General features: G+C 41.3%; 1 protein-coding gene and 1 pseudogene across 1 annotated transcript in view; both read left to right on the top strand.

Moving 5' to 3' along the window:
• The first annotated feature begins 8,519 nt into the window (after nt 1-8,519).
• The window catches only part of MARCHF3 (membrane associated ring-CH-type finger 3), a 152,682-nt gene continuing 136,516 nt past the window's right edge, over nt 8,520-24,685 (top strand). Inside the window, exon 1 of the mRNA XM_090279069.1 lies at nt 8,520-8,761. The gene's annotated coding sequence lies outside the window, so the exon portion shown is untranslated. The remainder of the gene's footprint in view (nt 8,762-24,685) is intronic.
• LOC150008931 (large ribosomal subunit protein eL33 pseudogene) lies at nt 16,092-16,403 on the top strand (annotated as a pseudogene).

Genomic DNA, 24,685 nt, shown 5'->3' with positions numbered 1-24,685 from the left:
AAACACCTAGGGACTATGTATGCCCTTGGTACATGTTAGAATAATGAATGAATGGGAGAAATCAGAGGTGAGTCCAGTCCCCATTGCCCACAGGTTAAAATTTATATATTTAGATAAGAATTCAGGGTCTTATAAAGATCTGCTCCTTCCCACTGTCTAGTCCTTTTCCCCCAACTGACCTGCTGTAGTCAAACTTTCTCCAATACATCTTGAATTTGCCCACTTTCCTGTGACTGTACTATTTTCACCACCTTCAGCTTCCATTTGCCAAAATTCTACCCATTTCTCAAGGGCCTCAAATCTCACTGTCTCCAGGAATCTTAAGAGACTCACCTTGCCCTCCTCCAACCCCTGTTCCTTGCTATCTAGAGCACTCCTGGAGATATAGCCCATGGACCACTCACTGCCTCAACAGACTGCAAGCTCCTGCACAGCAGGGGCCATGTATACAGTATTCACCTCTGTGCACCACAGAATGTTGTGCCTTGCCAAGAGTAGGTGCTGATAGACTCCTGAATGCACAATTTCTCACTCTGCCCCTGTTATGCTCTTGGAAAAACACTTGGCCTTTTTCAGTCCCAGTTGACTCAGCTGTGAACAGAGGATAGCAGCACGGATGTCCTCCCCAGGTGTGCTATAAAGGATAAACCAATGACTGAAAAGCAATTTGAAAATGTAAAATGAAATGCTATATATAAATGTTACATAATCAAAATCATTTCCTCCTGTGTTACGTTTTATTGGAGTATCCTGTAATCCGTTGTGGATTTCAGAATTTCACAGATGCAATACCATCCACATTAGCACCTAAATTATTTTGGGTAATAAATGATTATATGTATTAAAGCTCACGGCTATTTTCCCCAATACACAGACAGAAACTCTGAGGTAGAAGAGATAGCAGCAATGTCATAGGGTGGTCCTGAGGATCAACTGACTCATTAGATGAAAAGGCGTAGAACAGTGCACAGCACACAGTAAGTGCTCAATAACTGTTAGAGGTTGTTATTTTCAGAAGAAGGCCCACTATGAGCCCTGTGCTAGGAGTTACATATAGCTTCTTGCCTCAGATTTATAACAAGCCAAGGAGAAAAACCTGATCACTCTCTACTTCCTACCCCATTTGGCTGGGAGAAGCTAAGCAACTTATCCAAGGTCTCAAAGTTAGAAAGCATTGAAAAGAAAGTCCCATCCTCGGTCTAGTGTTTCTAGAGCCCATATTATTTGTCCTGTTTCTTATAACATTCTATTCTTAGTTTTAACTTAGGTTAAGAATCAATTTTTCCTCCCTAAGCACTTGATCTTCCTTTTCCAAATGGCTAATTCCTCAGTGTTACTCATTTTGTTACGAATTAAGAGTGTTTTTGGTTTCTTATGGTGGACTTGTAATTTGTCTACTTTTATATCAGGTCATTTTTCCAAGATCATCCTAATCTTTTATCAGACTTGTCCTCACATAGTGGCACCCGTATTTAAGAAGTTCAATGTACAATAGTTTTTCTTCTGGGGCATTTTTGTGGGATAAGAACTTCCCTTCCCCATCCACTTTTGTTTAGTTGAACCTGTGGCAATATAACCCTCATATGGGGCAGTGGCATTGTCATCCAAATGCAATGAGATGGCATGCTGTGTGAGTGGTATTATCCTGGTTACAGATACTGTGCCAGAGTAATCTATCACAAAAATATCTTCCTGTTGTGGTGTACAAACTAAGACCATACTTAAATTTCCAGAAAAGCACCTACATAATATTTTGTAATTTATACAGCAATTAGTATTTCAAAGTACCTTACCATGAGTTATCTTTCCGATCTCTGTGAAGTTAATAATCAGAAGTATCGCTGTAGTTTCATAGAAGGAAAAGTAAGGGAAGGGAAGGTTAATGGCTGGTCCTAGGTCTCAGATTAAACCCACAGCATAGCTGGTACTAGAATCTGCAGCTTTTGATTGCATTTCTTTGCTAAGGTCTTTAGCTCAACCTGTTCAAATTCTGAATAATTTTCAAAGTGGATATAGTATGTTGAGAGAGGTGGTGGAAATGGGAGAGAGGAAAAATACTATTCACTTAAATAAAACTTACAAAACATTTGGTAATTAAAGAATAAGGACTGTGAGAGCCGCTTTTCCTCATTTTCATTTATGGAATGAAAAGACAATAATCCAATGAGATTAAAATAAATAGAAATTGCAAGCGTAAAGAGGAATTGTTCAAATCACATTATTTTCCCATTTCAACATCATTTTATTCTCCTTTTCAGTAGTCAGTACTGCTATAAATGTCATGAATTGGAAATGCCTTGTAACTATTGTCATGGTGTCCCCCATAGGCAGATAAACAGTGGACCATTCTGCTGTTTTATGGCCAAGGAAGTAACTGATAGAAGCACACACCATGGCTGCTGCTCAAATTAGAACCCAGGGCTCCTATCAGTCATGCCCTATTGAAATTTAGGCTTCAAAATTTTGTTTCAGTGCCAGAGATGGGTGACAGTGCCTGAAGGCAAATTTGTTCACCATATGCAAAGCGACCAGCCCTGCTTCCAAGGTCCCACCTCAATCTTCTCATTCCCAAGCCACTCCATAAAATTCCGCATTCCTTTAGGGAAATTTCCCCTAGGGAAATAGGTAGACCTAAACAAGACTTTTATATCTAGTTTTCCTTGGTTTTCTTTGTTTCACACAGATAGGATTATAATGAGCTTTTAGATAAGCAACAGATCTCATTTTCCCCCATGGAATAGGAGGATGTCCCAAACTCAGGAGACTGTTAGGGGCAAGAGCAACCAAAGAAATAAGTCTGTGTCTGAGTGCTAAGCTCAGTAATTGTCAAATACCAATTACTACAGAAGATGGTGTGGAAATATAAACATAGTTTAGATGTGCTCTCTCTCTTCCATGCCATCCATTCTATAAGGGAAAATGAGACCACTTACTTATCAAAGAGCCTATGAACAGTCATGTCTCTATGGAACAAGCAAATGGAAAACCTTGGAAATCAAGACACGGAAATCACTTGTTTAGTTCTAACTTATTTCATAAAAAGAAATTTCCTATTATCCTTTTCCATCACGTAACATAAATACAGTACTACAGCAAGTATACTGAACAACTGGTGTTTGGTTCCCATTACCAAGGTGATTTTTAAAATAATTGTTGGCATTTGTAAAAAACCTTCACAGTGTGAGAAATGCTGGGACACAATTTGGGGGCTCGTCCAGGATCCTCCGCCTGTGTGCGGGAAGGGGCTCTGAGCCAAGGCGGGAAGACGCGTCCTACCCACTTTTGCGTAGCTCGCTTGACCCAGGGCCCACCCTCCTCACAGTGTCCAGAAACAACCTGAGACTTCTTGTTGGAACAGCAGCGGATGGACGCAGGGGGGAAACAAAAGCAAACACCTTGGCAACCAGGCAACCTCGTGCACAGGCCAAGGTAAGAGAATTGGACTTAAGTACTGCCTTAGTGGTTGGGCATCCTCGGGAAGCTGATTGTGTGTGTGACTGGGATGTGTCTCTAGACACAAAGCGAGTGTGGAGTGCCCCTCTGCTGGGTCCGTTCTCCCGTGAGGGAAATGGCCAGAGATGGGCGAAGCATCTCGGGCTGTGTGCAAAGTCTCTGTAAGAGGGTTGAGCACACAGGACTGTATACAAGGCACTTCCAGTAAGGGAGGTTGAGTATACAGGGCATGGGTAGAAATTCTCCGGTATAGGGCAATTGAGCTCACGGGGTCTGTGTTTAATAAATCTCTGGTGAAGGAGGTTGAGAACACAACCGGATTCAGCCACAGGAATCAGCTGAGGATGGGAAATAGAAATTCTAGGGCTAGGGAAATTAAAAGGGGTGGGGCCAAGGAAGGCCCCGCAGACATTCCACCCAACAGTCCATTAGGGAGAATGTTAGAGCACTGGGGAGAGGATCCCTAGACCAAAAGTAAGGAAAAACAGGCAATGGTAAAATACTGTCATCTCCTTTGGCCAAAGGAACCCATTAAGGGGAACTCTGTCTTCTGGTCCCTATTTGGGTCTGATGATTGTTGGGTTTGTCAAACCCTGGTCTTATGTGAGTGATCAGGCACCAGCTTCTAAGGAAGAGAAGGAAAATGCTCTCTGCTGGTTGCATCCTACCAGCAGGTCTACAGGTCTCTTCCCTGTAAATGAAAAAAAAAGATAAAGCCTGGGACCTTCTGTCTTGTCTCCCACCACCTTACAGCCCTGGCCTGCCAGCAGCCAACTGTGCAGAGGCACCGCAGACAGACAGTACAGACAGAAGAGGCCACGAACACCTAGCAGATACCCCACCAGTATCCACCCCCATGACACCTACGGTGCCAGTGGGAACTTATTCTAGATTAAGAAAGGAATGAGAGCAATGTAAGCAAGACCTAAAGAACTTCCCCATTCCCTCAGAGCAGCCAATGTTTCCCCTTAGGGAGGTCTCCATGGGTCTAGGACATACTGGATATGTCACATGCTCCTTCAACAAGCACTGAAGTTAGAAACTTCAAGCACGATATGAAGCTCTTGGTAGAGGACCCCTTTAGATTGGCAGAACAATTAGATCGGTTCCTTGGACCCAGCATATACATGTGGACGGAATTAATGTCTATACTAGATATCTTCAGTGGGGAAGAGAAGGGAATGATCAGACGGGCTGCTATGAGGATACAGGAAAGTGAACATCCTCCTGGTCAGGGAGTTGTCCTGGCCAGCCGAACAAAAGTTTCCCAGTATAGACCCTGAAAGGGATAACAGGCCAGAGGATAGGGCTCAGATGAGAGACCTTAGGAGCCTCATCATCAGGGGAATCAAGGAGTCCATTCCCCAAGCACAGAATGTCTCCAAGGCATTCGAGATACAGCTCCATCAGCATTCCTACAGAAGTTCAGGGACCAGATGAGGAAGTATTCTGGTCTAAATCAAGAGAATACTGCAGGACAGGGACTCTTAAAAGTCACAATTGTAACAGAAACTGGCCAGATATTTGTAAGAAATTGCAGAAGGTAGATGAATGGGCCAGATAGAACAATTGAAAAACTCCTCAGGAAAGCTCAGAAAGTGTACGTTAGAAGAGAGGAGAAGAAGCAGGAACTTCAAAAAGCTGCAGGATATCTCTGCAAATCTAGGAACTTTGAGCTGCTAGATACTGAGTTTGAGTATAGTCCTTCACCGTGTGGAAAAGAACAAGGATTGGAAGCATGTTATGGTTAAAGCTAAAGAAGTAAAGGGTATTTAGAAAGTTTGTGAATGTTGCAGAAGGTCTGAGGAAAGTTGTAATGATAAAAAGGAAAGTTATGGAAGTTTTAAACCTGAGAAAAGGAAACCTCAGCTGCTTGTGTTCTGATTTTATAAAAGCGTACCTTTTTCTGTTCTGCTGTGGAATTCTCTGTATCTGTTTTTGACCAATGAGACCTAGGAAAGGTTCTCTGTAAACCAGTTGGCAAAAATTCCTTTTGCCACCCAGGACCCAGGAAGGGTCATTCAGGGCTGCTGAGTGCTCCAGCCTGGGCAAGTGAGCATGTCTCTGCCAAGGGCATGTCTCTCTAGGAGGCCAGTGGACATACTGTAGAGAGAGGGCCTAGCTATCTGTGTTTTGAATTATTGCTGTGTTTATGCTCTGAAAGGAAAAAATTGAGGTTTCCTAGGGAAATTTAAAACTTCACATGTAGGAAAGGGAACAAAAGAAAGTGTAAAGCATAAAAATGAAGGTTTGTGAAAGGTATATAGGTTTGTTAGGAGTTTGTATGGTTTTAACAAAAGAAAGTATAAGGCAAGGAAATGCAATTTTAGTGAATATTAGAAGGACAAGGATTTTCCTTCACACTGTATATTTTTCTTCCTACCTGATCCCTCCAGAATTTGGCAATTTGAAGGAGTAAGTAATGACATTAGGTTCCTTTGCATAAAACTAATAAGACCAGTTGCTAATGGTGGTTTTGTCAGCCGAGGCTTTGAGTGGGATGTCATACCTGAAGGAGGCATGCCTAGGCTTTGGTTGTTACCAGAAAGCCCTGAGGAATGGGAGTTGACTTTCAAGGCTAATGAAAGCCAAGGAGGAAAAAGCCTGATACCCTGGTTGATTGTGTGGTTCATGGCAATCTTTCTAGGGAAGGAACGAAGGTTGCTTCCATGATAGATGGCTAAGAGAAACCTTAAGGCACAATGGGAAATTTTTGAAGGACTTGTAAAAAGCATGGGTTTTACAGACAAGGCCAGATGGCAGGTGTGTGGCTCAGCTTCTGTGCCCAGAGGGCAGACTGAAGGTCAACCTGAAGGTTCTTTGTGTGAGTTCCAGCAAAGCAGACTTAAAAGATTTATGTGATCAATTGCTGCTCTTGTATTTATGCAAATGAACAGCCTAAATTAAAACTGGACTTAATGCAGTCCCTTTAATAACAAGGAGGGTAATCTTAAGGAGAAAAATCATGATTTGAGGAAAATCACAATGCTCAGTGGTAGACTATAAACTAGTGCAGCTGTGTCTATAAAGTTTATTTCTCACAACAGGGTGTTTATATGATAAACACTGCTGGCAGACTTTTTCTCTAGTTATGCCCAGAAATAGAGGGAAAAAGCCAAGAAAATCTATTTTTCCCCTTAACTGCTAACCCTGACCTGGACAGACCTGATGTATACTCCACTCCTGTGGTCTACATCTAATTCCTTGTCGACAAAGGACACTAAGCAGCTAAGCAAACACTGGAATTGAATGTTTTCCCTTGCCTATACCAGTGAATTGGTTCATTGGATAAGGGTTTAAATTTATCCAATTTCTGCATCACTAATCAATTTTTCAGGGCCTGCAAAGAACAGTCCAGACTCTGATTTCCTTGACCCCTTGACAGCCTGCCTTATTTATAGACCTTTCCAAATTGAGGCAGGGAAAGCGCAGAGGAACAAAATTTGAAACTCAGTCCAGGCCAGAGCTCACCTCAGAGCTGTACCCTTCACTGTTGGAAGGAACCATTTCACTCCTTTTAAGCCACATATGGTTTGTCTTTTTTCTTGCCAAAGACCTTCATCAGAACCTGCACATGAGAGGCGAGCTAGATGCAGGTCCTTATGGGGGCCAGGCAGCCATTTAAGTAAACACCTATGAAGGTCCATACTCCTTTACACGTGATATCCTAGTTACCCACACTGAGAGACTAAACCTTTGGAACTTCTGTGATCTGGGTGAAGGTGTGTGTCAGAGCACCAGGGAGTTTGACCCCCTTCCTGCCATGCATACCTTCATTTTACTAACATTGTTGGGCTACAGATCTATGGAAAGTGCAGTTCGGGGCACACAGAGGCCACTACCCACCCATCCACAGCTTATAGTTCAGGGCTTGCTAACATTCTAGGCCTCAGCCTGGAAAGCAACAGCCAGCCCGTTGCTTTCTGACTATACCCACACTCCCGTCTGTGTGCTGCAGCCAAGGTAAGGGCTGAAAACCAGTTGAAAGGCTGACCAGGCCTGCCAGCCAGAAGGCCCGAGCCCAAAAGCCTTCTTCCAGGGCTCTTCAGCGGCAACGCACCCAGCAGGCTCAGGCTCTCCCCACCCCCCCTGCCCCCCACCATGGAAGTCTCTGAGCTAGGTCCAGGGACTTTCGAAGGGGAAGGAGGCGAGGACACGCAGAGCTAGACATATGTGACGCTCTGCTGCGTTCCTGCCTTCAAGGATGAACAGTTCTGGCCCCGTTGGCTGACCCAAGGGACAGCAGTAGGAACCGCCGCTGAGGATGCCGCCACCCTGCAGGGCATCCGGACGGGCTCCGGCGCCGTCAGTGCCCGAGCCTCCCTTGCGCCCCGGGCGCCTTGGGTCGAGAAGGGAAGGTAGGCGCCTGGTAAGGTCCCCGCTGCCAGTGGTGTAGAGAGCAAGGGTGAGGAGGGGACATGTGAAGAACCTGCCGAGAGGTTTGAGGTGTCAGAGTTTTGTTTCGGGCATAACCACCAGACCGCAATCGGAACGTTTTCCAGGGAGCCCGGAGCTCCCAGTTTCGGGCCCACACTTTCATGGGTGGCTGCTTGATCCGGCACGGGACTCACCCTCTTTGGGTGTTGGTTTCCCCCGTCTGCTGCGGATGCTTTGAAGCCGCCAAGTTCCGCGCCTCCAGAAGGCGCCAGGTGTGGGCGTTGTCTATCGGGTCTCAGCCCGCGCTGCGGTTGCGTTTCTCGTTCCGCAGCGCAAAGATTCGCAGCGGCTCCAGGCCTCTCTCAGTCTTCCGGAGCCGCCACTTCCCTCTGGAGGATCCCAGGTACCTCTGCAGCCTCACCGATAGCCTGGGCCCCTCACCACAACCAATTTCCCCGCCGCGGAGGTCTCCCCTTCAGCCTCTGGCTGCGGCTATTGGACTGTGGCGGTGGGGCGGAGTCGGATGCTCGGCACCGCCCCCGGCCGCCCCTGGCCCTGGCGCCACTACGATTGGCTGCGGGATCAACCAGTCACGTGGTGGAGCGCCCCGCCCGAGGGGCCTACCCGGGCTGGTTCGGCCCCCCCTCCAACCCCCCCCACCCCCACCCCGTCCGGTCCCGCCTCCCTCTGGAGCCCGGTCTGCTCAGCTGGGCCGTCTGTTTCATTTGCTGAGCAGGTTCTTGAATTGTCAGAGCGCTCCTGGCCGCTGCCTTGCTGGGCGGCCGCTGGGCTGGTCGTGTTCCCTCTGAGGTGCCTGCCTGAGCCAACGTGCCCCGGTCCACTAGGGTGAGAGCAGTCGCTGCTTAGGGGCAACTTGGGATTCAGGACCCTCAGCGAGGCGTTGGTCTGCGATCGGGACTCAGCGACGAGGGTGAGTGGCGGCGCTGGGGCGAGCGGCTCTTCTAGGAGCTGTTTGGCTAGCTGGATGACTGGACGCGTCCCGGAGCGCGTCGGTCTGTCGGTCGCAGGGTGGTCGCTGTGGGGAGGTCAGGGCTGGGAGGAATTTACTTCTTGCCAGAATCCCTACTCCCGAACTTCTTGTCTCAAAGCCTCGCCACTCGGCCCGGGACGCGACTCTGAGATCACGCGAACTTGGCGTGTTGTAATTGCCATCGTTAGGTGGGCCCAGGAACGCGTCCCCTGGCTCTCTGCGGCGGCGACACGCGCGCTGGTGGCAGCCTCTGTGCCCGGGTTCCGAGAAAATAAAACCGCACCGGAGGCCGTAAGCTGCGATAACTTCGCATCCGTGTCTGATCTATATAGCCTGAGCAAGCGATCATCGGGTTCGGGTGGGTGTTCAGCAGTCAGAGAACTTAAGTGACCAGCAAGGTTCTGTAGCTGGGGCTTCAGCGCTCTGCAGTTATTGAAAGGAAATGACAGCACGGATGTTAAACTTTGGAAAGTAATGACTTTCTACTAGCACTTGAATCCGCATCCCTTATGAGGTGCTCGGACCTCCGCATCACCTGCAAGGTGTGTCCGAGGAGTTCGTTAGGACCGGGGGGGGGAGCTGTCTGTCCCAGTGCGCTGAGCCCCGGAGAATGTGAGAGCAGACCATGAAATGAACCACCAAGCTGGTCGGTTGGTGTTTGCTTGAACACCTGTGTGTTTAAGTGATGAAGTTGTGACAGAAACTGACAACAGGATTTAAGGTTAAATCTGACGCTTCATTTGTGATTCAGTCTGGGATAGATTTTTTTTTTAAATCATAATGATATGGAGGAAAACCAGCTGGTTTTCTGAGAGCAGTTACATACATGTCTTTTATTTGTGTGGACTAAATATAATTAAATACAATATTTTCTTGTAATTCTTATTTGACATGAATGACAGCTTGAGCTGGAGATTTGGGTACAGAATTTGGGAATATTTTGATCTTTGAAAATATATAAAAATGTTAAGATATACAGTTATCCATGCATATATATGCATATGTAGATGTGCATATATGTGTGTGTGTATACATGTGCATGTGTGTGTGTAAAATTGATAGGTGAATGAAGTAGAAATATATGGAGAGGAAAACAACCTTGAACTTCCCTTGGGTGGAGAGATGGAGCCTCTGATCTGTGGGGTGTGTAATGAGTGTGTGTAAGCATGTCTGGATCTGCCGAGTCTGTCTGGGTCAGTGTGTGTCCATGAACTTTATGAGCATTCAGTTCAATAGCACTCGGTGCAGGTTCCACGTTCCTGTTTTACAGACCATCAGCTGCCAGCGAACCCATCTGTTAAAACATAACACATACACTTCAGTGGAAGCCCTAGGATGGAGCATGGGTAGGGGCAACCCTTAGTAGAAACAACGGGCTGCAAACAAAGCCTGCCTCTCAAGTTCCATTTTTATTCAATATTTATCCTGAACTTGTGATTTGGGTGAGGAAGAAAAAAAGTGTTTGACTGTTTGGAAATGGCAAACTACATTTTGTGAAATAATTATAGCCATGATTTAGGGAGGGGGAGTTTGCAGGAGGAAAAAAATCCCTCTAGAAAAGAAATGTGGTGCTTGGCACATCACCATGCAACACTGGTTTACTGCTTTGCAGTAGCATGTATTTCAGAAACTGTGTTCTTTTGCTTCTTAAAAGAATGCTTTACAACTGAAATGTTTACACACACACACAAAATCCTTAATAGAAGTTAACAGAGCCTTATAGCAGAGGCTATTTAAACTATTAGTGTTAAGACTGTCTTAGCAATTCTAGTGAAACATATTTTTAGGAATTTATAACTTGGACGTAAAGTCATAGTCAGCCTAATCACCAGTTGCAATGGTTCACAATTTATAGTTTAAAAAATAATAAAAAACCTTTATCACAAAAATTTTGATGAGTAAAAGGATATGGGAGGGGTTTAACAGTTTAACAAGTTCCTGCATCCAAATTACTGATACTTTAAAAATCTATAAATTCCTTTAATATCATAATTATTTTTGGTGACAAAATAAAGGCAATATTTTGTGAAGCATAGTTGATATTTCCCAATAATTTTATGCTCATAATTATATTTTAATAATGGTGTTCATTATATGTTGCAGAATAAACTGCAATGGTTCTTAAGAACTCATTACAAGAAGTATTGTTTTCATTTTTGTGGTACTTAAACATTTTGGGGAAAATATGCAAATCCCTAATCTGTAAGTGTCTTTAAATTTCTTATGGACTACATAGTCGTAATAGTTCTCTTGCATTGATATAGATCATCTGAGTCAACTGGGTTGTTCCTTAGAAATTCATTCCACAGGCTGAACTACAGTCTCCAGGATTCAAGCCTGAGGTGGGACTTAGGAATCTGCATTTTCAACAAGCACCCCCAAGTTATTCTTGATATAAAAGAACAGTATATTCTCTGTAAGTTGATTTAACAAGTATCTTTTCCAAAATTTCCAGGTGGCATTTACTGGCCTTGTGAAATTTATGGGTAATGCTTTCTTTTTCTGTCCTCAACAATGGCACCTTTTGTCCTATGTTCAGAAGTGTTTGGAAGCCTAGGTTATCCTTATTCCATGTTAGCCCCAACTCTAGGGAAGTCTGTCTGAGGAAGCAAGGTAATTTGAGACCCTGCCCCAGACTTAGCCCCTCCATTCTCTACTCCAAGTCTAGTGGGTCGCTGAGGTGCTTTGAGGTGACTGCCAGTCCCAACTCACATTGCTGGACATTTCTTCTTGGATGGTAGAAGAATCCTAGTCCTTTGGAGCCACTTTTGACACTTCCAGGGCTAGAACTTCAGCAGGGCTAGTATGGACTTATCCAAGGTCAAGGATCTTCTTGGGAAGCTGTAGCTGGTTTGTCTCTCTGTCAGGAGTGTCCCAAGTCAACACCCAGAGGCCCAGGGAGTCTTATTTTCAGAAAATCATCTTAGAAGTATTTTGAGCTGTCCAATTAATTGGGTACATAGATTTTCTCAGCATCAGAGTGATGGGCTGAGAATTGACTGCTCTCTCTCGCTCTCCTTTCAAATCAGTGTGAATTTCGATTTATTAATTATTGCCTATTTGTTTTTTATAGTTTGATACTGATGTTTAAATTCTGTTCTCCCATTTCAGACTGGCATAATTCTCAATTTAATACGTACAAATAAGTTTAAAAGAGAAAAATATCTATGAGAAATTGGTGCCCTTCACTCTTTCTACCATCCAAGTACCTGAAAAAAAACCAAATGACTTCTCAGAGGTCAGCAGTGCCCAGAATATTTACTTCTCAGATGGCAAAAGGATGTGGGTAAGCTGGGAAACTGAACTTGGATTGTTTCAGGCCACTGCATCATTACACGGATTTTTACAGAGCAATTTCTGTTTTAAGGAACACTTGGCAGGCATGTTTATAGGTCGCTTATCTTAACAGTCCTTTAAGTATGATGATTATTTTTCCCCACTTTGTTACAGATGAGCAAAGAGCAACCACGAGAGGATAATGATATATTTTTAAACATTTTATTTATTTATTTTTATAGAGAGGGGGAGGGAGGGAGAAAGAGAGGGAGAGAAACATCAATATGTGGTTACCTCTCTTGTGCCCCCAACTGGGGACCTGGCCTGCAACCCAGCCATGCGCCCTGACTGGGAATTGAACCAGTGACCTTTTGATTTGCAGGCTGACGGTCAATCCACTGAGCCACACCAGCCAGTGCCAACACAGGGGATAATAATATTTAGATCCTGTCTTTCACATTCAAAGATGACATCAATAACTGAGAAGTTGGCCTTGGGTCTTGAATTGTTGTTGTTTATCACCATGGTGAGATAATAAAATTATTCTTAGTCATTTATACCATCTACAGATTTCTTTTTTTACCTTTCTTTGAATTTTTTTTATATTGAATATGACCTTGGAACAGTTTTCTTTAGAAAGCTAACCATATATGATAATTGATTCAATGACCCTGACCTTAACCAGCCAGCCTTGACCCACAGTGGCAAATAATTTGCTAAAGGTCGCAGAGCACAATGGCAGTAAAGTCTATATGTAGAATTTTTTTGGACTTATATTTTAGACCTGTATTGTTTGCCTGTTGAGTCATGCTGCTAATAATGTTTTTAGGCTGGCAGGACAGAGTTGTTTATATTTCACTTGCCCAGCTTCCATATGATTGGATGGACCTAGAAAATTGTAAAAGCCCAAGGTAAAATCTTAGCCCCTGATTATACAATGGGACTAATTTGTGCCTAGTTAAAAATGACAGTAGAATGCTACTTTTCTTGGAACTGGGTCATAGGCCATTGCAAGCCCCTAAGAAACAATTCTGCAATTCTGGCCTTTTTGTTTGTTTGTTTATTTGTTTGTTTTGTCCATGGCATACTTGTGGCAAAAAGAATATGACAGGTTCTTTTCAAGTTTTTGAGCCTTCATTCCATACTCTTATTCCCATGGCAAAATCTACTTATAAAAATTTCACTTTTCAAGTCAGTCTGCCCTTGTAACAGCTCCTAATACTAAAAATTTAGCATAATTCTCCTCCAAAAGTCTCCTCAAACTCTTACCTTCACTTTGGCTTTTGGGGTTCAATAACATCTACTACAGAACAGGCATTGAGCTATAGAAGTTTTACACTAGCTTTAACTTTGTGGATTTAACTATAAAAATGGTAAGAAAAAATAAAAAAGAAGGATAATATTAAAGTCATGTTGATAAGTGTATCACGTTAGATATTCCCAGCTTATACTTTCCATGGGAAGTTTAAGATCTAGATGAGTGAAGTGACAGATGCACTCGTCTGCGACTTTACAGACACTCTTCTGACGCACACTGAGAAATATAACTGAAGACAGCATCCTGGCTTACAGAAGAAAAACAAATGTTAAGCACTGAGAAAGGAGTTGGCAAAAAGTGAAGGGTCAGGGGTGGGATGGGATGGGGAGAGTGGTGGGAAAAAAGTACCTCCAGTAAAATGCCGGACAGGGTGGTAAGAAATTTATAGAGGTGCTGATGGTTTGGGGATTCTTGGGCACATTGATTCTGTTTTATATTGTCTTCACAACCCGCTTGCCCTGCTTACTTTAAATAATTTATTATAGCATCAGGCCTTCCTCTGGTTAGTTTCTTTTTTTATAACTTTTTCCTTCTCATCTCTGGATCTAATCAGAGGCATATATAATAGTGTGGCTGCTCTAGAGTACTTAGGAAAATCCGTGATCAATATCACTGTGCTACATTATAAACCCTGGCTGTTCCTTTCTATTTTGCTGTGCTCTTCCCTGTTGTATTAACTCAGTGTCTATGTTTTAAACAATATTTTATTAATCTTTGCACAATGAGACTTCTGGGCTTATTCTTCTTGGCTGGAACTATCTTTTAAGCAATCCATCATCAGAACACCATTAATCTAATGATGTATTTATTGCTCACTATTGCAGCACTGGCAAGAAACCTAGTATGGTTCTAAAAATTTGATTAAAAAGAAATCAAGTTTTTGCAACGCATAGCCATCCAATTATGTTAGCAGCTGCCAAGTATATTTTATGCTAAAACACACACACATTTTTTAAGTGAGCAAAATGTGATCTTTTCAAAATCTTTTAAAACATTTTACTATGAAATTAGTTGAACAAGAAGATGCTTCATAGGCTCTGGCCAGGTAGCTCAGTTGGTTAGAGTGTTATCCTGATACAGCAAGGTTGCAGGTTTGATCTCCCGTCAGGCCACATACAAGAAGGAACCAATGAATGCATAAATGGGTAGAACAGCAAATTGATCTCTCTCTCTCTCTCTCTCTCTCTCTCCCTCTCCCTCTCCTCCCCTGTCCCCTTTCTCTCAAAAATTAAATTAAAAAAAAGAAGATGCCTTGTAATTAGAAATACTATGAGTACACTCCCCACCTCATCCAAAGTTAAGGTATTTTTTCAGATTATACTCCTAGACACTAAAAAAGATCTATTTAATTGATAATTTTAGTCATAAGAACTAGATCTGAGTCCTTTAACGATCTTCGAGGTAATCATTACAATCAGGATGAACTTAAGTCAATTAATAAATAGTAATAGACTATCATGGGTAGTACTCAAAATGCAATTCAACTATTAGCATCTTTGGGAAGCTTTTCCATGTCCCTCCTTGGCCTGCTTGTATACTGCCAGCAGAGTCCTTACCTCCTCTGGAAGACAGGAAGTTCCTTGAGGGCAGGGACCACACCTTTCATCTTGAAGCTTCTCAAGAAGTAGTTGCTAGATGTACTACAGACTACAAAGAATTTCAAACGAACACTTGCAAGGCCTTAAAAAGATATGGAGAAGAATCTACCAAAGTTTGAATGGTAGCAATAATGAATCCTAGTGCCATACTTTCGAGTTCAGCACCCATCTCAGCACTTCGTATAAGTATCATCCATTTCTGCCACCTCCATCTTCAAAGTCCCTCCCCTTCATTCCTGCCTTGCCTCCTTCCCTCACCACCTCCCTGCTGTGTCTTCTTCAAGAATGTCTCCAACTATCTCCCTAGCCTAGTCCACCTCCCCCAGTTCCTTTCTTGTTCCCGTACCCCTTGTCATGTCTTCAAAAGCAGCTGACCGACCCATGGGCCCTGCGTTGAGACTTGGGACATCCTCACTCGTATCTTTTGAAGTCTCAGATGGCTTGGTTCCTTTTACCACCTAGTGGAGGTGACTAGTTAGCTTTGGCCATAGGAGGGTTGGGGGCCTTGGAGGAACAAGATAGTATTGAGCCTAGAGGCTGCTGATACCCAAAGCTCAGTATAATGGGGAAATATTTGTTACATGAAGGTTTTTTTAAAAAAATGATTCCAGCAGATTTTTATTTCATAGACTCTCGTAATATTTTTCAGTTATAAATCTCCTTTTGTTCAGGAAATGCCTCCTACGTAGTCATTTTTATGACATAATCTGGTGGCTTAGGTAAGTACCAGTTCCTACTCAGAACTGGGTTACTGAGGCCATGTACAGATCATGTGACCAGGTGGAGTTTAAGGATCAGCTGAATTAAGCATATCCACCTGAGATCAGAACCATTAGGATAGCCTTTTTTTGCTAGGTCTCTACAGACTCTAAATGACTGCTAGAGATCAAGGACCCCTATTTTCTGTCTCATCTGAGAGATTAAGCCTCACTTAACATAGGTGCTCTCTTCTCATATCTGCCAAGAAAATATCATTAGAAAATTGAGTGATTACATCTAAAAGTTATGTAGAGGTGAGTTGAATTCCTGCTGCTGAACTTTGGGACCTGCCAAGAACAGGACTTCCACAGCGACAAATATGTCTGGGAAGCTGTGGTCCAAGGCCATCTTTGCTGGCTATAAATCAGTTCTCCGGAGCCAGAGGGAGCATGCAGCTCTTCTTAACATTGAAGGTGTTTATGCTAGAGATGAATTCTATCTAGGCAAGAGATGTGCTTACACGTACAAAGCAAAGAACAACACAGTGACTCCTGGTTGTAAACCAAACAAAACCAAAGTCATCTGGGGAAAGATAACTCATGCTCATGGAAACAGTGGCATGGTTCACGCTAATTTCTGAAGCAGCCTTCCTGCTAAGGCCATTGGACATAGAATCCATGTAATGCTGTAACCCTCAAGGATTTAAACTTATTGAAAAGTAAATAAACAGCCCTGACTGGTGTGGCTCAGTTGGTTGGGGGTCCTCTGGCAAAGCAAAGGATTCCTGGTTGGGGCACATGCTTGGGTTGCGGGGTCGGTTTCTGGTCAAGATGCAAAGGGGAGTCAACTAATGGATGTTTCTCTCACACATCAGTGGTTCTTTTCCTCTCTCTTTCTCTCTTTCTTCCCTAAAATAAATAAGTAAAATCATTTTTTAAAAGTGCAGGAAATGTTATGTAGATGTTCAAGGCAACAGAGAAGATGAGCAACCCTAGATGAGGTCATGGACTCAAATACTGCTTTCTTTTGGATCTTGTACATCAGGAGCACCTGCTCCTACAAATCCCAGGGCTTCTGCTTTCAACTAGGAGCTGGGCCCTGGGAAGACTTGAGGAAGGCTCAGGTGAGGGGTCGTGGCAAATATCTGTGGAATATGAATACATTGCTCATCCCCTTCCCTGCAGCCAGTGGGAGTTCTCTTTGTGGTGCCTTGCTTTGGCGTTTTCTCATGTCTTTTAGGTGTCCCAGATACCAACTCTTCCTCTTACACTTGGCGACTGTGTTACACAAACAGAGATTGTCATGGAAAGTTCTCACCCTTAACCTTCTATGTTTTCATAATTTCAACTTTTCTTCTTCATTTAGCCCCCACCTTCAATAATGTTTTCCTTTCTTTGACATTCTCCTTCCCTTCTGTTCTGATAAGAACTCTACTTTATAAAAGCTCTATTATAATCAGTATTACCATTAATGTTATCCCTGTGGGAGTAACTGCATTTTTTAACATTTTCGAAGGACTTTCCTGCAGCATTTCAGTGTGTTTTTTGAATGCTAAGAAAAAGATCACAATAATGTGGCTTCTACTCTCTGGAATATTACATGTTCTGACAGCCTTAGGCAGTGCAAAAGTAATTAGCATCACAAAACCTCATTTTTTACCAGCCTTTCCATGCTTGCCAGACATCCCCCTTACCCTCCTAATCATTCTTACCACCCCCTGTGTACTTTTTAATCATCAAGAAACAAGATCACAAGTCTCTACTAGCAAGGCATATGCATTACAACCAAGGAGGTGCCCACAGAATGGGGAACAGAAGGGCAGGGCTACCCTGATTTCTTTAAAAATAGAACATGAGGATTAATGTACCTTTCCTTGATAAGTTCTTACTTTGTTGTTCTAATTAACCATGGCCTATGTCTCTTGTGAGGCTGGGTTTATTGCCTTGTAGCAATTGTCTACTTTTTTCTTTTCCTTCAGAATTATTTCCAGTGAGTTTTAGCTTTCTCTCCTTCAGTTATTTAATTTAATTTAATTTTTGGTATTTCAGGTTTCTTTTCGGGATCTAACTCCTTAAGTTGGGTTGTTTCTAACCTCTCCAGATATTCTTCTACCACTTTCCTACCCCTGACAACATCTCACAGTTAGATACAGCCTCACATTGAATGAATTTCCATTTTTGCTAAAGATTAGTAATGAAGACATTAAGTGGAATTCTGATAGTGACCCTTTCAAGAACTAAGGCCTAATTTATATCCTAATTATGGTCTGTTAGAAAATTTTCTTGTTATAATGTTCACCCCATTTTCTAAGTAATGTTTTTCAAATACTATACAAAATTATGAAATCTGTATGCATTACGTTTTCTGCTTTTCATTATGTGCTAAATTCATAATTCTATAATTTTCCAGTAGGAAAATGCTTATAAGACTGGAATGGTTAATTTAGTTTCAAGCCATACTGCTTTTTTTGCCTGTTGTGAACCATTAGACATTTCAGTAATCTTTCTTCTACTTCGTTCCCAACCCTGACAGGCAACTCCCCAAACAATAATCCCACTCCATTCCTTTCTTTCACAGTCAGTTATTATATATGCTTTTTATGTAAGATGGACTTTTGTATTGGCCCCTAATATTTTCAACTTTAAAATAATTCTACATAGCTGAAAAAGGGGGAAAAAAGGGCGCTGTCCTTTGATGACCATCATATTTCCCTCCTTTTTTTCAGGCATGTCTGCCTCCTGACTACAAATTACAATATTGCAACTCTTCTCTGGAGTGCTTCTGCTCCTTAATCCTCTTGTCAGAGTGGAATGTGAAGCTGCTTCTGCTTCCTTTACATCTGCCCTGTGCCTGGGATCTGTGCTAGTCCTACGCAATCTCTATTGAGTTTCTTGTAATTGGATAAGGCCTCACAATTGGTAGCCTTATAGAACAAAAGACCAATGAATGGTGTATTTCATTTAGGACTTGGGAAGTGGTGAACAGGTGTCCTAGGCAGGCAGGAGGTGAAAGTCAAAATTTTTAAACAGATAAAGAAAGCCAAAGACAGAGAGACCATTTGGTATCAGCTATCTATGCCCAAGTACCATCTTCTGGCTGTGATTCCTAGGGTGTTTTCCCCTTGGGCTGTTCTGGTTGACTATCTCAGTGTTGTCAATTAAAATTCGGTATCATCCCATTCCAGGATTGCTGGAGTTCACTGAGCTAGAGTTAGAAATCCTAGTTCCATTCCCAGAGACAAAAAAAAAAAAAGAGTGATGTTGCTGAACGGAAATGTCCTGCTAGGAGACCTTCTGCACAAAACACAAGAAAGACCCTAATTCAAATTAACTTTAACAGTAAGGGAAATGTATTATCTATGTGAGAAGTAGGGTAGGGGGCAGGACTGTTTGATTCAGTGGTACAATCAAGGATACAGGTTCCTCTCATCTCTTTGCGTTTGTTGTCCTCAGGGACCAGTCACCCTAAAACTGGTTCTTTTCTTGTTTGCAAGACAGCTACAGTTGTTTAGATGTCACTTGCAGGCATGTCAATATTTAGGGCACAGGGAAAATGGAAACCTCCTCCCAGGGTCTCTTTTTGAAGAATATGAAAACATTGCTAAGAAGAATCTGAGTAGGCCTCTCTTCTCTTTCTCACTGATCAGAATGGGTTCACATGCCTATATCTAAATTGGTCACTAGTGAGAAGAGCAACCATCGTTGCCTGAAGGTAGAGGAGGTGAATTTGAACAAACTCAGGATTCTGTCAGTAAGAGAGAAGTATTGGGTTACCCAAAAAGTCTGTATAGTTGTTTCTGTAAAGTAAAAGACACGTTTTATGAGTATGTTGGCTTTCTCCTGCATGGTGTAATGTTGATTGTTCTCAATTAATGTCTCGATTTTATCACCATCAACTTCAACTGGTCTACCCAACTGTGGAGCATCATCCAGCAAGAAATCCCCAGCATGGAACTTCACAAACTATTTTTGACATGTTCAATCAGTCATAGCACCTCCATAGACCACACAAATTTGTTTTTGTGTTTCGGTTGCATTTCTACCTTTCTTGAAATAAAAACACATAATATGCTGAAAATGTTGTATGTCTTCTTCCATCTTCAATATTAAAATGGCTACACAAAAATTCACCAACTTTTATAAGTTTTTAATGCATGGTGATATGACATCTATCAATACAATCTAGCAAAATTGTTTTGAATGAAGTTAAAGATAACTAAGAGCTATGAGAGCCATCTTATGGAAAAAACCAAATGAACTTTTTCGCCAACCAATATGTGTGTAGGAGTGAAGGAGCAATAGATGTTGGCAGGCAATTTAAGTGTCTACTATATTTTGTGACTTGGAAAGTAATGATAAAATTCCCCTTATGACTGCTGTATAGTTGGTGGGTACCATGAACTGCATGAGCTACACATTCCTGGATACAAAATGGCAAGGCTAAGTTGACAAAGAGAAAAAAGCCACAATGAAGACAAATTAAGGACAGAGAAATGAGCCAAGATCAATAATTATTCTGATTAGAACCACAATAAACCCTAATGAATTTGAATGTATTAATTTATGTCTATTTGTATTCTATAAGTAGATGATCTTTACTGAATAAAAAAGATTAAAATAATTTGCTTATTTCTCAATAATTCTATATTTCTGATATTTTATTTTTTAATATATGTCGATTTGAATGTAAAAATTTTTACTAACTTTGTTACATATCATAGTATTAACAATAATGATAATTACTGCCCTGACTGGTGTGGCTCATTGGGTTGGGCATTGTTCCACAAACCTAAAGGTTGTTAGTTTGATTCCTAGTCAGGGCACATGCCTGGGTTGCAGGCCAAGTCCCTGGTTGGGGGTGTGGGAGAGGCAACCAATTGGTGCTTCTCTCTCACACATTGATATTTCTCTCCCTCTCTTCCCCTCTCTCTAAAAATAAATAAATAAAATCTTTTAAAAAATAATGATAATTACTCATGATTGCAACTGGCCATTATTTATTGAGTGCTCTTTTATAAATTAGAAACTTAGCATCCAAGAGGAGCTAGAAATTTGCTTAGGTCACATGGCTACTGAATGGATAAGCTAGGATTTAGGCTCAGGTTCATCTGCTCATGTCCCTTTTCTGCTCTCCATGCCTTCCCTTTGCCTTGCACGATAGTCTCAAGACTACTACAAGGCCTAAGTGATTGAGTCCTGCCCATCTCTGTGACCTCATTATTTACCCTCTTACCTCATTCCAGTCACACTAGCTTCCTATTGTTTTTGGTTGTTGTTGTTTTTTGTTTTTTTTTTGATAAGCCAGTTCCATTCTCACCTCTGACCCAGTTCCCTCTGATTGGAACACACATTCTTGGTTTGTCTGGCTACATCCTTTCCATTAAAGGGCTCCTCTTTATAGGCACCTCTCAAGACTACCCCATCTGATCTGTTTAGGAGGTTCCACTGCCAAACCCAATTCTCTGTTTCTTCCCTATTTTTGTTTTCTTTGTGGTACTTGTCACAATCCTATTTTGTGTACTTGGTTTTGTCTGTCTCCCCACTAGTATTTAAGTTCCAAACACAGACCCTGGCTGTATTTGTAAAATGAATAAACAAGCAATCAAGCAAGTTAATGAAGAAATGAATATTTAGAAATTTTGACATCTAATGATTTAGAGTCAGTCTTTATTACTTACAGTAGGAATAAAGTAGAATGCTAATTGTCATTTAAGCTGAGTATATGTACCTTAGCTTTTTTTTCCTGTAAAACTTGAAAACTAACAAAATATGTTTTTCTTTCTCTCTCTCTTTGAGGGTAAAATAAAATAAAAATATCAAAGTTATTTAGAGAAAAGATTGACTTACTACAGTAGAATTATATGAGTTCAAAGAGCTTGGCACAAGAGGGAAATTTGAGCAATACTTTTAACTTTAGTTTTTATGTTGATTGTAGTTTTAAAGATGCCAACTCCTTTAATTGGGTATAAACCCTTAAAAGGATAAATTGTAAATTAGAAGAATTATAACTGCATGATAATTTGCAATAGCAAATTCACTTAAAATAAAATTGTTTTTTCTGCTTACGCATAATTTTTCATTTGAAGTCATGTATCTACTAAGATGATTTATTCTTAACACTCAGTTATTCTGAGGAAATTATAAGGGCGTAAATTTAAAAATTTGGAAGGGATTGACAAATGAAGACGAGTGCCCCTCTCTGAAGTCCCTTTTCTCTAGCGTTAAGTTTAGGACCTTTTCCACTCAAGTATGTGCTTACGTGTTATTTCTTTCCTGTCATTCTGAGCATTGCTTGGTCATTTGCTAAATAGGTTTTGAGCCATTATTTTTTGAGACTTGCTGTGTGACTTTACCACTCAACTAAATAAATCGTCATTTCAACTTTGACAAGAACTTCACATTCCCTTCCTACTTGCTCCTCTGTCCTGGATCCCTTCCCAGGTGACCTTGCAAGCTGCAGAGTCTTTCTCTGTGCAGGTTATCAGTCTAAACCCAGCTGACCCTGTTGTGCCTTCTGAGGTTCCCACTATCACAAAAACCTGTTAGAGCCGCCTATTATGAAATATACTTCTCAGCTAAACTCCCTGTGTCAGGTTGCCAAAAGTAGATCTACATTTTATGGTGAGTAGAATGTATCCATATTTAAGAGTAATTTTTAATCTGGTTCCTTCCGGATTGTTTTTATGTTTTCCATCAGCAACAAGTCAGAAAAAAATTGAAGGGAAAATTCAAAAGGGAAAAGGATGTTTTGATGTTGTTCACATTGTACTTTCTTCCTGAGTATCCCAGTGGGGACCTCTTTCTTCCTCACTATAATCTGGGTAGATATGGTGGTGTGACTGGAGGAGAACCCATCAAGATCCAGGTAACAATGAGATCGGTAATTAAAGGGCTGGGTCAGTATATCATTATTAAGTTAGGCAGGTGCATGGTCTATGTAATCTCTTGAGAGCCTGCCTTTGGTAGAATAGTTTTCATGCACAGTAGATTGGCCCTTTTATGGCTCAAAAAGGCTTTTTTTCTTTCTTGCTAAGCTGTGTGGGTGGGAAACAGCATGAGGTTATAGAAAATGTATAGTAAAAGGAGTAGCAATGAGAAAGAATCCCTAATGGGCATACACACATTGCTGGAATATTTCCTAAGTACTTGGGGTGAGGGGGTGGCAGTGAGGCTTCCTTGGCAGAGGCAAAGTATAGAACATGTGCTTTTCTATGTGTGAACACTGTGCTTTGAAAGGTTCTTTATGATTCACAAAAGCAGCTGCTTTTAAGCTGGTATAGCCATAGAGTTTTAGAAATTTGCTTAAATAGGTGTACTGCAGGGTCCTGACATCTGTTTTGGAGATTTGGTTGAATGATTGAAATTTACTTATTCACAAGAGACATGGAACAAGTATTCTTCATTAGAGTGTTAGACCCTTCAGCATTTGTGGATCAAAACTAATAAGAAAAGCAACATTTTGAACAGTCATTTGCTATGTTACATACATAGATAAATTTACAATGATGGCTTTCTTCTTAATTTTGAAAACTATGTATGACAGCTTGGTAAATCAAATTTCCTGAGTTACTCTCAGACTTTTTGTTGTATTGTAAGGCTTTCTTGCTAGGTATTCATAATCTTACTGTGCATTGTTTTTTGGTGAGTTTTATTTTGTTCATAGTTTTAACAAATCCTGCTGTTTTCCTTTTTTGTACACGTCTATTCCATTTCTGAGTGTTAGTTTTTGCCTACTCTTCTAGTCTCATTAATAAGTTATTCTCACTTTTCTAAGGATTTCAAACCTAATACCAGCAGTAGTGTTTCCTACCATTTTCAACAGTCATTTTTGTTCAGTTCTTCAAAACAAGATAAGTAACTAGACATGATTATTTCACTTTTTGCCAGATGGTTTTCAATTTATTAGATGCTAACATAATGTAGCTTTTTCCACAGGTTGCTTTTTTTTTTTTTTAAGTGAAAGCTTTGTTTTTAATGGGTCATAACTATTATTATGTTTCTACGTGACAAAGCAAAAAATATTACTACAAAATAAGATTAATGTGGCTATCTTGACTGGAAATCATTTGAAATGTTTCATGGCTACACTTTGTGCTAAATATAAAAATAATTGTATTTCCCATGTGTGAGCATCAAAGCCCCCAGTGGGAAAATCACATGGTATATAGCAAGTAGGTCACTATTGATGAGACAGGAAATGTTACAGCTAAGATTAGAGGCCCAAGCAATATGTCTCGCCATGCTTGCCGCATTGTTCATCCTAAGAAGTAGAAGGACTCAACATGGTATGATGAACTTTAGCCCAATTCAAAAGTATTAGCAAGGATGGCCTTTTAATCTGTCATTCCCTTTTGTTTCTAGATAACTCACGTTCCCCGTGGATAAAGTAACTGAACTGCTTGGATTTGCACATTGGCAGACCTCTGAATACCAACTAAAATTGTAGCCTTTACGTTCTAAAAGTATAAATGGAAGTACTAATAAACTATATAGAGTTATATCTATAGATTTACCTGGTGTTTGAAATCATTAACAATAAATAAGCAACCAGTCAAAATGAATTCTCTTAAAATCTCATTTAACTCAGAAAACAGACTGACAGCTGTCAGAGAGGAAGGTGTTTAGGGCCTGGGTGAAAAAAGTGAAAGAATTAAGCAAAAAAGAAAAGAGAAAAAACAGAAAAAACCTCCAGAGGGTAGGGTGGGTAGGGAAAGGTAGAAGACAGTAAAGGTGGGATAATCGGTGATGGAAGGAGACCTGAGTTTGGGTGGTAAACACACAATTATAGAACTGTACACTTGAAACCTATATGACTTTATCAACCAATGTCACCCCAATAAATGCAATAAAAAATTTTTTAAAGAAAAAATAAAATATATAAAAATTGTATTTATCTTCATATTTGAAGGGGAGATAGAGATATGGGGGGAAGAACAATTTTAGGGAATTCAATTACCATTGCTTTTTCTCTTTT

This window comes from Furipterus horrens, unplaced genomic scaffold (assembly GCF_987537825.1).
Source record: "Furipterus horrens unplaced genomic scaffold, mFurHor1.1.pri manual_scaffold_5, whole genome shotgun sequence".
Taxonomy (NCBI): domain Eukaryota; kingdom Metazoa; phylum Chordata; class Mammalia; order Chiroptera; family Furipteridae; genus Furipterus; species Furipterus horrens.
The sequence above is the reverse complement of the archived record's forward strand: the minus strand, read 5'-3'. Positions and strand labels throughout refer to the sequence as shown.